The following is a 12,817-nucleotide window of genomic DNA, read 5'->3' as shown; positions in this document are numbered from 1 at the left end:
GTAGCACCGCCTACAACTTATTTATCAATATGGACACGGCTATGTACTGCACGCGTTACCTGAGTGTTGTGTTGTTGTAATTTGTTATAATGGTAGGAATAAATTCTGGATTTATTGGGTGTGAAGAAGTTTGATGTAGCGTCTTTATTCAGAGCTGTATTGTAGCTTGAACTTTTATCTAAGGTGGAAAATAATTCAGCTGTAAAACCATAGCAAACAAAAAATGTAGGGAAATCTGCGATTCAACATGCATGACCTGCAAAAGATTAGCCCCCTTATTTAGCCCCCTTTCTATTACACTAATACGTCGGAAAGAGACAAACGAACTTTATCGGCTTGATAACTTTAGTGAACGTTTATGAATAAGGGATAAGTTATTCACATTTTTTTTTTAACTTTCTCAATTAGCAATGCACCGAAGAGAAGTTTATAAGATTGCGAATATTCTCATAGATAATTAGTGCTCGGTATTGTTTTTCGCACATTTATTGCGAAGCTATAGGATCAATTTCTATAGCATTTGATGATGATTGATAATAAACGCCAGTGTGTAACTCAAAAATCCAATAAAGCGTTCGTCAACTGCTGAGAACATTGCGTAATAGGTACATTCTAACCTAACCCTAAAAATAAAATTGTCAATGGCAACTTGCGTAAGAATTTTCTTATGAAAATTGTCTGTAATTTACGGAAAGATAAAGGCAAGCTACGTACATACATTATGCATTTGCAAATTACAAAACCTCTAATGTAATAAGTGTCCATAATGTGCGCCATTATTGTTTGTCATCAAGTGATTCGTCTGTACATTCTTCTAAAAGAAAAAATAACACTAAGTTTATTTTTCTATTTTAAGAATTTTCAGGAGATCATCCTGTAGGTAAGGTAGGTGCATGTATTTTTACCTAACTAGCCACGGACGGAGTGACTTCGTCATCGCCTACACGTGTAAGCTGCAACGAGCGGCGTAAACAAAGAAAATATATGTTTCGGGTCACAGGTAAAGTAGGTATGAATATGGTGCCTAAGTGTAAGGCACGCCACAGACAGTCTTAAAAATTCATAATCTTTTTAAAAAAGATTTGTATGCAACCTGTCAGTTCAATCTGAAAATTCTGTCAGTTTGAACTGACAGGTGCATACAAATCTTTTTTAATATTATGAATTTTTAAGACTGTCTGTAGCGTGCCTATTAAGGCCTGAGTGGACGCTCAGTGTGGAGCGTTCGGCTGGGCGCGAGCATGCAGCGTCGACACAGGACAATACAGTAAGATGAGTGAGTGAGACGAATGAGTGGCCCGCCGAGTTTCATGCCGGTCCCATAGTGGATACCCCCCCCCCCCCCCCCCCCCAACTGAGGGGGGACTGAAATCTTCTCGAGGCTGAGGCGTAGGGTTAGAGCCGGCGTAGTTTTATTTGACGTTCATAAGCGCATTGTAATACCTATGCCTACTTGGAAAAATAAATATTTCATTTCATTTCAAGAGTTTCCATTGTTTGACCTGCCGCGCGCCCCGCCCCACTCGAGCCTTACACTAAGATGGGATGGATGGTATCATTCCATTAATTCCATAAATCAAACGCGACTTCAAGTATGGCATCGCGGGCGAGAGCGCAAGCTATGCTAGACCAACATGTGTGACAATATTTATCAGGATAGTGATCATCCTGAAGGTAAGATAGGTGCATGTATTTTGACTAGAGATGTACCGACTATTGATTTTGCCGACTAGGCCGACTACCGACTAGTCAGCACTGGGGTGGCCGATTAGTCGGCTGACTAGTCGGCTAGTCGGCCAAAATAATTTTTTCGACTAAATTCACATTTTGAATGTCATTTCTGGTCCTTTGTTCGCGCTTTTCATGATTTTGTACAGGTTCAATCAAAGGTCTGAGAATATTTATATACATTTTCCATTTTTAACAACCAGTTTGGCATAGTAGGTAGTGAATTAGATCCTGCCTATGTAACTGATAGCCCTAAGTAGGACAATTATTTTTGTGATGACTGATATTTGTTGTTTTGACTAAAACAGGCATAACAAATAGGTACATAATACAACCACATCAGCTGTTGGTTAATTTTTGTACTGTTTTTCTATCACTTATGAAGTGCCGACTGCCGACTAATCAACCGTTTTTGCCGACTAGTCGCCGACTACAAAAGTGGCCGGATAGTCGGCTTTCCCGACTAGTCGGTACATCCCTAATTTTTACCTACTAGCCACGGATGGAGTGGCTCCATCAACGCACACGTGTAAGCTGCAGAGCGGCGTAAACAAAGAAGATAGGAAATATAATATGCTGTGGGCCATAAGTATTTAGAAGATATTGCAGTAAATAAGCTTCGATAGCAAGGGAATTCATTAACAATTTGCAGTAGATACGCACGCAGTATCGTTATAACAATGCGTTACCATGGTTACAGAGCCAAACAATGCGTTTTCAGTTTTTTCGATACTACGCGCATGCGCGGAAAGCCGGCGGACGCTGGCTTTGGGGAATAGACTTTTATGTAGGGCTTTAAAGATCTATGCACGACCCTGTAAATGACGAATAACGGGAGTAGAAAAACGAAATTTAAAGGTTTTGCGCCAAATACATGATAACGGTATAGAAATTTAAAAATTAATACTTAACACATAAGTACAAATAGTGGAAAAAAAACTTAAACTATAACTTATATAAAAAATAAATAAACCTAAAAACTACCCTCCAGGCCCTGGCCCCTCGGGGGTGCCCATCACGCAAGCAGCATTCCCGCGCTGTATTGCAATAGCAATTCTTTGCGCGAGAAAGCTGCCGGCGCGAGGGTCACCTGTTGCCTCCCTTAACCGTTTCCCCAAATCCCACAAGCCCAATGTAGTCGGCGTTTGATTAAAAACGCCATCACAAGGCCAGCGTCATAATTAATGTAATTACCAGCAAAAAGTAAAACACAGTGAGCGCTAAATGCTTCTAGGTAGGTAGGTACTCGTTACAATATTAACTGTCCTGCGCCCGGAATGCTTCAAATATCCGAGCAAGCGGAAATTTCCAATATTGTTCGAAACATGGAATCTTGAGCGTTGCGAGGCTTCCAAACCAGAAAAGAACAACTTAGCCCTTGTAAAAAAAACTACCGAATCAGTTTATCTAATTAAAGAGACTCATAAGAACAGCAATTCCCGTCAACTTTGTACAATGCCACGTCAGCAAATTTTAATTGATCCTATTTTGTTACCAACATTTAGTAATATAATTCGACTTTCGTAAGATATATACAGGATAATTGTTATAATTAAGAAAATATAGATACTAGAGAACCTTAATGACGAAATAAAACTTAATAAAATCTCAATTCATCAACAAAATCTTGGTAACAAAATAGGAATTAATAAAAACAAATTTAACTTTTCCCTTAATTTTTGTACAAAGTTGACGGGAATTGCTGAGAAAACCTTTTAAATAACTTATAATTATGAATCATCGCTATACTCATGAAATAACTAATAAATGGCAATTAGGTAGGTATATTTACCAAAAACGCAAAGGATTTAAAACTTGTTAAACAGCTAAAGGGCGTTGCTCTTCTAATATCCTCGTACTCGCTCACTATATCCTAAACTTAGACACGTTCGAGCGAGATGGATCATTGTGGGCGGGGCCACGCCGCGTACGCAGCGTCCCACACGCGAGTTTCGAAGAAAATCTTTTGTAAAACGAAACAAAACAAATCACTAGCTAATAGATGCTTAATGAATCATTCGAAGGCAAAATATCTCGCCAGGAACAAAAAAAGAACGGTCTGGAGGTACCTTTCTGTTTTAGAGATCCGTCGGAAACGGTATTTAAATGATCTGAACCAAATTATGTAGGTACAGATACAGAGCCGTCCATTTCAAACTTTAAAATTCTTCAGTTAGAAACGATATTAATCGAATACGTCAGTATCGAGAGATATCCGATCTAGATCGTATTAAGTGTTTAAAGAGTAATCGATCCGCTAGTTTATGAAAAACAATCTAACAAGGCAATAGGTATGTTTCATGTCCTAAATTAAGAAATAACTAAATTAGGTAGGTATAAAATTAGTAAAATTTGGCTTTTTAGTCCGTTTCAATCCTATCGACTGGGAAATGGAGGCTGAAGACCGCGATCACTGGAGGAAGACCCTGGGTGAAGGAGTAGTTTCACATCACGACCAAGCATGGTTTGACCTTCTTCACTCTAGGCGAGAATTAAGACACCAGCACGCTAACCAACCAATGTCACTGAACACGGCCACATTCTCACATGCCAGCTTTGCGGTCGCGGCTGCCGCTCTCGCATTGGGCTCACTAGCCATTTGCGGAAGTGCCGCAATCTAATGGACGCTGCTTAGCCCATCATACCCATCATAGTATTGATGTTAGAGGCCATTGATGAGTCCGTTTTCACATTATCTGATCCGATATCGGATGTCGGAAGGATTTCAGTGGAAAAAATCCAAGATGGCGCCTGTAATCTATGAGATATCGTTCCTACATCCGATATCGGATAGAATAATGTGAAAACGCACTTGCGCGTACACAAATTTAGTAGGTAAACACTCTATTTATCAGTGATGTCAGAACGGTTGCCTGCTTCTCGTACTTTGAGATTAAATTCTTAATTGCATTCTATATTGTTTTCTAGAATTACTGAAAATTTCATTATTCATACCCAAAGGTTGCCTGGAAGAGATCGGTCTTAAGCGCCGACTACTGCCTGTTGTTATCTCTGTTTAATTGAATTTGTGTTTCTTGTGTATTATTTGACTTGTAAATTAAGTGAGGTGTGCAATAAAGAATATTGTATTGCGGCCGTGCTGGCCGATACAGAAAAGATGCCATTTTTTGTTTTTCTTTTTTGCCAAACTGCAAGTAGGTTATTCAACATTGCATTTCTCTTCTAAGTTTAAAAAAAACTCTTTGTCCAAAATCTCCAAGCTCATATTTTATCCATACACAAAGATGCACCAGAAACTTTCTCACCAAAATATAATTGAAAAAGCGCGCTTTATTTACGTATGCGCGGGCGACGACAGCGCTAACGACGCCATCTTCCGCCGCATCTGTCCGTCCGCGCCTACGCCGGATGCACTCGTGCAGGGTTACCAGCTTTGTGACATTTCCATGGACAGTTACAGACGTCCTCTCGTCTTTACCAAGGCTTTATTGTGCCTGAGCTGCAAAATTCACATTTTTGACACATTTGTTTTGAAGTATGTTGTGATGTGGCTAAGACGTATCGTTTGCCAAATCTAGCGATTATTTACGAATTAGTTGAATCGATTAGGACCTATGTACAAGGAGGCGCTTAAACAAATATACGATTTCTATCAACTTATTGAAATGTCATTGGAATCGAAATGACAGCACAACAGCGCGCATCGTAAAATACTCTCTAACGAAGATCCGCAAAAATGTAACATGTGTTAGATTATGTTTAAAGTACCTAAGCGGTATTATTGTTTTTAAGTACTTGATTTTTTTTAAATATTATTACAGGATTTTATTTAACACAGTTCACGTTTTGTGGACGCTGTCATGTGTCAAAAATGTGAACTTACAGCTCCGGGACAATAAGGCTCATTTAGAATGTAAAACACGATTGAACCAAATCTCTATGTATTTATGAATGTATTTATCTATTTAAGTAAGTATGTATATCGTCGCCTAGCACCCATAGTACAAGCTTAGCTTAGTTTGGGGCTAAGTTGATCTGTGTAAGGTCCCACAGATCCCAATATATATATATATTTATTTATTTATATTGGCACTAAAAAATTGCGTGAAACTCAAATTTTACATAGAAATTAAACCTTCACCCGTGCATTTTCAATCAATTTTTAAGTGTTAGGTATTGCTCGTCAATGGTTCCGCCAATGTCAAGGTTTAGGAAATCGCGAGTTTTATGAGGTCATTTTGCGGGTGAGCCCTACATTTTTCAAATTCGCCGCCTTTTATCAGTGCCAAGTTTTGGTAGAACGCAAATTATATTCTCGCAGGAGTGTAAAAGAGCTTTCATCAGCCAACCTGGCGGTCTAGCACAACTGGCGCTCCCGCCCGCGAGCCCATACTCGATGAAGTCGCGCTGTTGTGCTAAACCGCCTGAAATGGTAGCGCTAATTTTTAAATTTAGAACCCTTCATTTCGTCACACAAAAATCTGTGGTAAACATTTGCAAAAGCTCAACTTTATGGACAGTTCGTGTCCCCCAAAGCCTGGATCTATCGTGGGATTCCGGCCCTTTCTTTTTTTTCAGTTTATAATACCACTAGCGACCCGCCCCGGCTTCGCACGGGTACTATACCTACATTTAAACCTTCCTCTAGAATCATGCGTAGTTTTAAAGATTTAAGCATACATAGGGACATAGGGACAGAGAAAGCGACTTTTTTATACTAGTTATGGTTTTAGAAGCTTTTTCATGTCACTGTAGTGATAGTGATATGAAAAAGCTTCTAAAACCATGGTCACCCGACAATCCCGACATGCACTACGCTTCTGTAAACAAAGCTACTGTTTACTGCTCGTCGTAAACTAAACTTCTAGCTTATCTATATTCGTGCCTCAAGTGCCTGCTTCCGAGAAGATGGTCCTCATAACAATGTGCAAGTGCTGTGACGGTAGGTACTTAGGTACCCATCAGTGGCAAATGTTTAAAAAGGTCTACTGGCCTAGCCGAAGTGATCGTTGACGCTAGGTACTGGCGATTGAAATGCAGGCTGGCTCTGTCGCGCCACTGCAGAAGAGCGATATAGCTAGCTACTATACGCTTATTAGAAAAGCGTAAGCGATTGTGCCATTGGCTGAAACTAGACTAGACGAGAGCCTAATCGCTCTTCTGTGTGCGTAGCCGAATGCACAAACGCTCACGAAACGCTCACGATAATATCTCTTTCGTAGCTATCTATCTCTATCATTCTTGCGCATTGGCGCGACAGAGACTACCTTTCTGCGGCGTTTCGATTTCGTTTCGCGTCGCAAAAATGCCATTCGGCTACGGGGCGAAGCGGCACGAAAAACCTGCGATTCGATTGCCACCTGACTTGCCAAAAATTGAATCTGAGATTAAGATTTATAATCCTTCTTTTTGTTACTCGCAGTAGGCCCTCTTTAAGTTACAGGCTTCACGAATCCCACCATTTGAGGAACCGAATTTCCGTAGTTGTTAATTTCAAACTTCAAAGGCACGGAGAAATAAGAATGTATTGAAAAGTAGCACGATTGAATGAAGAGGACATGCATATTAAAATACCCAAAAAATGACGTCGCTTTTTGCCTGTCGTACCTATGCCTAATCCTCTTTGGGCTTTGTGTGCTTGGGAATAGGTCTGCTCAAAATTAAAATTTTGAAAAAAACCCCGAAATATTGGACCGATTTTCACCAAACATGGCTAAGAACACTCCCGACCACCTCCCGACTAACTCAGCTTTCCAACAAAAAAAACTAAATCTAAATCGGTTCATCCGTTCGGGAGCTATTGACACAGACAGACACACACACAGACAGACAGACACGTCAAACTTATAACACCCCGTCGTTTTTGCGTGGGGGTTAAAAAATAGGACACATGGCCTAAATGCGATGAAATTATTACCATATATAATTCTCCTTCTAAATGGTCAACAGTATTTTTACCAGCAAATATATCGCGTTATAAACCTCTCGTCGCGATTCAGGTGAACGGCCGGCGCTCGCGTCGTTCACAAGACGGTGGCCATATTTCCGTCATCGGCCCGTCTGAAGCGCGCCAGAATAAGATTATTGGAAATTTGACACACACGCGCAAGGATACAGTTTGACTAGTTTTATTGATGAGTTTTGACATGGCAGGGGGATTGACAGTTGAATAATAGTTTTGGTCCCTACCAAGGACCATATAATAATACGGGACAGACAAAGCCCATATAAATAAAAAACCGGTCAAGTGCGAGTCGGACTCGCTCACCGAGGGTTCCGTACCAACTTTCAATAGTTGAATCATCAAAATGTTATTCATAGAACTCTACAGATTTGCCTAAATCCCTCAAGACTCAATTTCCCACATAACAAGTTATATTTTAATATACAATTTTATTGTTAGACAACGTCCAAATAAAATCAAGACTATTCGACTTCAATAGTTTACGACTTACGACATGTCGCAAGGACGCTCCTGAACCGACCTCATTATATCAGGAAAAACGCAATGTAGGAAATGTCAAATGAGCGTTCAACGTACAGCGACATCTATCGGCAAATTGAGAAAAACTAATGCGCGCGAGCTAGTATGGAAGATGATTTTTATAGAGTAACTAGCTTTTACCCGCGGCTTCGCCCGCGTAATAAAAGTATTCATTAAGATTTTCATTTGGATCCGTAGGTTTCTCTGTAGGTATATTTATCTGCGATTATTTCGATTGCACATAATACTTTTGCTTGCAATGATTGTAGAAATATTACACATCGACCACAGCGTAGGTAATTCTATATACGCTGGGAAACCTTTATAAACATCCCACATAGCCCGTATTTCGACACTATGATCGGTGGGTAAAAAGTACTTTTTTCTATTATCCCTTACAATTTTTTACATTTTGCTTATACTTATCGCAAACGTAATCTTCAAGCAAGCAAACAACGATCGTCTTAGAGCACATTGATTTTAAGAGACCGCCGACCGATTATCCGTATCCCTCTAACGATACCCATATTATCCGTATCCGTATCCGTATCCCTATCCCTATCTCTATCCCTATCCCTATCCCTATCGCTATCGCTATCGCTATCGCTATCGCTATCGCTATCGCTATCGCTATCGCTATCGCTATCGCTATCCCTATCGCTATCCCTATCCCTATCCCTATCCCTATCCCTATCCCTATCCCTATCCCTATCCCTATCCCTATCCCTATCCCTTATCAAGATAACACTTTAAGTTCTCGCGCTTTGTACACATATTTAAAGTCACATACAGGTCGAACGCGATTAATTAACATTATTTTTACCTTTTTTCCCAACGTTTCGGCCAGGTTGCACTGGCCGTGGTCGCGGAAGACTGACGTCCCAGCAAAATGTCACCGGAGATGTAATTAAACAACACAAAACTACCCGATATTAATTTATATAAATGTTCGGGGTAGACAAATAAATATAATCTACCCGCTTTTAGTTAATGTTTATTTCCCACCGCACGACACACAAAAAAAAAAAGGTAAAAATAATGTTAATTAATCGCGTTCGACCTTATCAAGATGTTTAATGATTTCTTATCAAGTGCTAAAATATAAAGTTTCATGGTTTTATCTTTTAAAATTAAGAAATCCCATACAAACTTTCAACCTCTTTTTCAACCCCTTCATCCCTTTTTTTCGAAATAAAAAGTAGCCTATGTTCTGTCTCAGGGTCTAAAGATTGTCTGTTCCAAATTTTATCAACATCGGTTGCGTGGTTTAAGCGGGAAAGCGTAACAGACAGACAGACAGAGTTACTTTCGCATTTATAATATTATAGTATATATAGTATATATAGTATATAGTATATAGTATAGTATAGTATATAGTATATATAGTATATATAGTATATAGTATATATAGTATATATAGTATATAGTATATATAGTATATATATATATTATAGTATATAGTATGGAATAGTATGGAATAGTATGGAATAGTATGGATAGTATGGATATGGATTGTTTATTGCGTGAACCGATTTTAACCATTTTGCCTCTATTTGAAAGCAGGTAATTTCATTGTTATTTTGTTACAAAATACAGGTACAATAAACACCTGCAAGGGTGTTGAAATTGAAAATGTAAATCTGAAAGGTTTTTTGTAAATAAAAAAAAAAAGTTTTCAAGATACGTGTACGATTTTATTTTTCCTGTAATATTCATTATAATAGCCATGTTTGGTGAAAATTTCATAAATTTATGTTGGTAAACTTCGGAGATAAGGGGGGGGACGGTATTTTTTTTTACATTTTCCTTCAAAAAACATTTTTTTCCACAACCAAAAAATTATAAAAAATAGTTTTGATATGTACAGTTTGAGCTCTTTCTAACGATACCCCACTTGACCTAGTTACTTGAAATTTTCAGTTTGACCCCCTTTCATTTTGGCCATTTTCTATCATTTATATTAATTAATTTAAAAAAAATATTATTTCAACTTGTAGAGGTTGACAATGTTTATAACTATTCCAAATTTCATATCGATAGCATAAGTAGTTCTCGAGATATTTAACAATGTGACAGACGGACAGACAGACGGACAGAGTCGCACCATAAGGGTTCCTGTTGTACCTTTTTGGTACGGAACCCTAAAAAGCGTACCCCTGAAATGTATGGGTCTTTTAGGCTTAAAACTAGATGGCACTGTTTCGCAGCCTGGAAGTGGCCAAAATCATATTTTCCCGAAATATTTTTGCGTTTTATTTTCTTTTTTATATGACCAAATGACATGCTTCTTTATTTTAATATCATGATATCACGTTGATACACATTTTGAAAAAAAAAATTGTAAGCATCATCAATTCATCAGTGTAGTATTTAATAGGTAGCGCTAAAATGAGGTACGATTCTTAGTATGGAAATTGTAAATCCTATTTATTCCTTGATCCCTACGGATACGGCTATTCGTAATCAAAGAGGATCGAGTATTATAGAGAGTTACTGTCGAAGTAAAATGTGTAAACACATTGCATACACTGCCATCTCTTGACACAGGCTTAAAACTTTTGAACCTCAGTTTTGACAATTTGGCCCATATTCTTAGCTTGATATGTGTTAAAAAGTCAAATATTAATATTAGCGCCATCTAGCTGAGCGTACCCCAAAGGTGTAATATGCCATCTAGGCCACCGTACCTTTAACTGTATGGTACTGAGGTACGTTTTTTCTTAGACGTTATCTGTCTATACGAAGTTATATATGTCTTTGGTACAATGCAGTTCGACTGCTTGTCACACTGACACAGCAAGCGAGCGTCGCGAGTCAAAAAGGATTCGAATCAATGGATTACTTAGGTACCTATAAAAATGCCTCAAGATTGCTTATAAAATGCCTCCGACCAATAACATCAACGAAGAAGGAGAAATACTAGCTAGTCACGGCAAGAGTCACTTTATAAAAGACCCTATTTTAAAATAAATAAATATTGGGGACACCTTACACAGATCAACTTAGCCCCAAACTAAGCAAAGCTTGTACTGGGTGCTAAGCGACGATATACATACTTAAATAGATAAATACATACTTATATACATAGAAAACATCCATGACTCAGGAACAAGTTTATATCTGTGCTCATCACACAAATGCCCTTACCGGGATTCGAACCCAGGACCGCGGCTTAGCAGGCAGGGTCACTAACCGACTGAGCCAGACCGAATGTATAAAATATAAAATAAAATAATAAATAAATATTATAGGACATTCTTACACAGATTGACTGAGGCCCACGGTAAGCTCAAGAAGGCTTGTGTTGTGTTGTGGGTACTCAGACAACGATATATATAATATATAAATACTTATATACCTACATAGAAAACATCCATGACTCAGGAACAAATATCTGTGCTCATCACACAAATAAATGCCCTTACCGGGATTCGAACCCGGGACCGCGGCGCAGCAGGATAATGGTAAAACTGATGATGTAAATACTATTGCGAACGCATTTAATCGCTATTTTTTGAGCGTGGGGAAAGCGACCGATGACTCTGTGAGTAGGAGTCACATGGAACGTCTGCATCAACTAAAGATTAAAAATTGTAACTCGATTTTCTTAAGACCCATTACTGAGTTAGAAATTGTCAAAATAGCAAAGGACCTTAAAAACAGCAACTCAAGTGGACCAGACAACCTCAATACAAAATTTGTCAAAAACAATATAATGTTCTTATGCACGCCATTATGTATAATTTTTAATGAATGTTTAGAAGAAGGCATTTTCCCCGATGCTCTGAAAAAGGCCAAAGTCGTTACAATATTCAAAAAAGGAAGCCGTTCTGATCTGAACAACTATAGACCTATATCACTTTTACCAGTAGTATCAAAAATATTTGAGAAGTGTATAGCTATAAGACTGGAGAAGCATTTCGAGAAGAACAACCTGTTTACTTCATGTCAGTATGGCTTCAGGAAAGGGAAGAACACTACTGATGCTGTCATAAACTTAGTTACTGAGGTGATGTCCAGCTTGAACTCAGGACAGCACTGTGGTGGAGTGTTCTGTGATCTGACAAAAGCTTTCGACTGCGTCAATCACAGAATACTTCTTAACAAGCTGGAGTATTACGGAGTTCGTGGAACAGCCCTTAGTCTCTTTGAGTCTTATCTGTCTGATCGTTCACAGTATGTTGAAATTTCGTATGGAGATAACGGCATTAAGTATAGATCTGATGAAGGTATAATTAAGTATGGGGTGCCACAGGGCTCAGTACTTGGGCCCCTATTATTTCTTATATTTATAAACGACTTGCCAGCGAATCTTACTCACGGCTCGCCTTACTTATACGCCGATGACACTAGCATTATACTAAATGCGAAAACCACTCACGAGTTTTGTTCGCAAATCGAAAGATGTTGGAAAGAACTCGAAAGTTGGTTTACAAGCAACGGATTAAAAATAAATTGTGGGAAAAGTTTTTACACTATCTTTCGCCGGAGCTCTAGGAGTACTGATCTAAGCTGTAATCTACCTATAGAAAAATCTGACTGTATTCGATTTTTAGGAGTTGATTTAGATCCATACTTAAGGTGGCATAACCAGATAGAGACGGTATGCAAAAGGTTGGCTAGTGCGTGTTACTCATTGAAAAG

This window comes from Leguminivora glycinivorella, chromosome 19 (genome assembly GCF_023078275.1).
Source record: "Leguminivora glycinivorella isolate SPB_JAAS2020 chromosome 19, LegGlyc_1.1, whole genome shotgun sequence".
Taxonomy (NCBI): domain Eukaryota; kingdom Metazoa; phylum Arthropoda; class Insecta; order Lepidoptera; family Tortricidae; genus Leguminivora; species Leguminivora glycinivorella.
Note: the sequence above shows the minus strand (reverse complement) of the source record.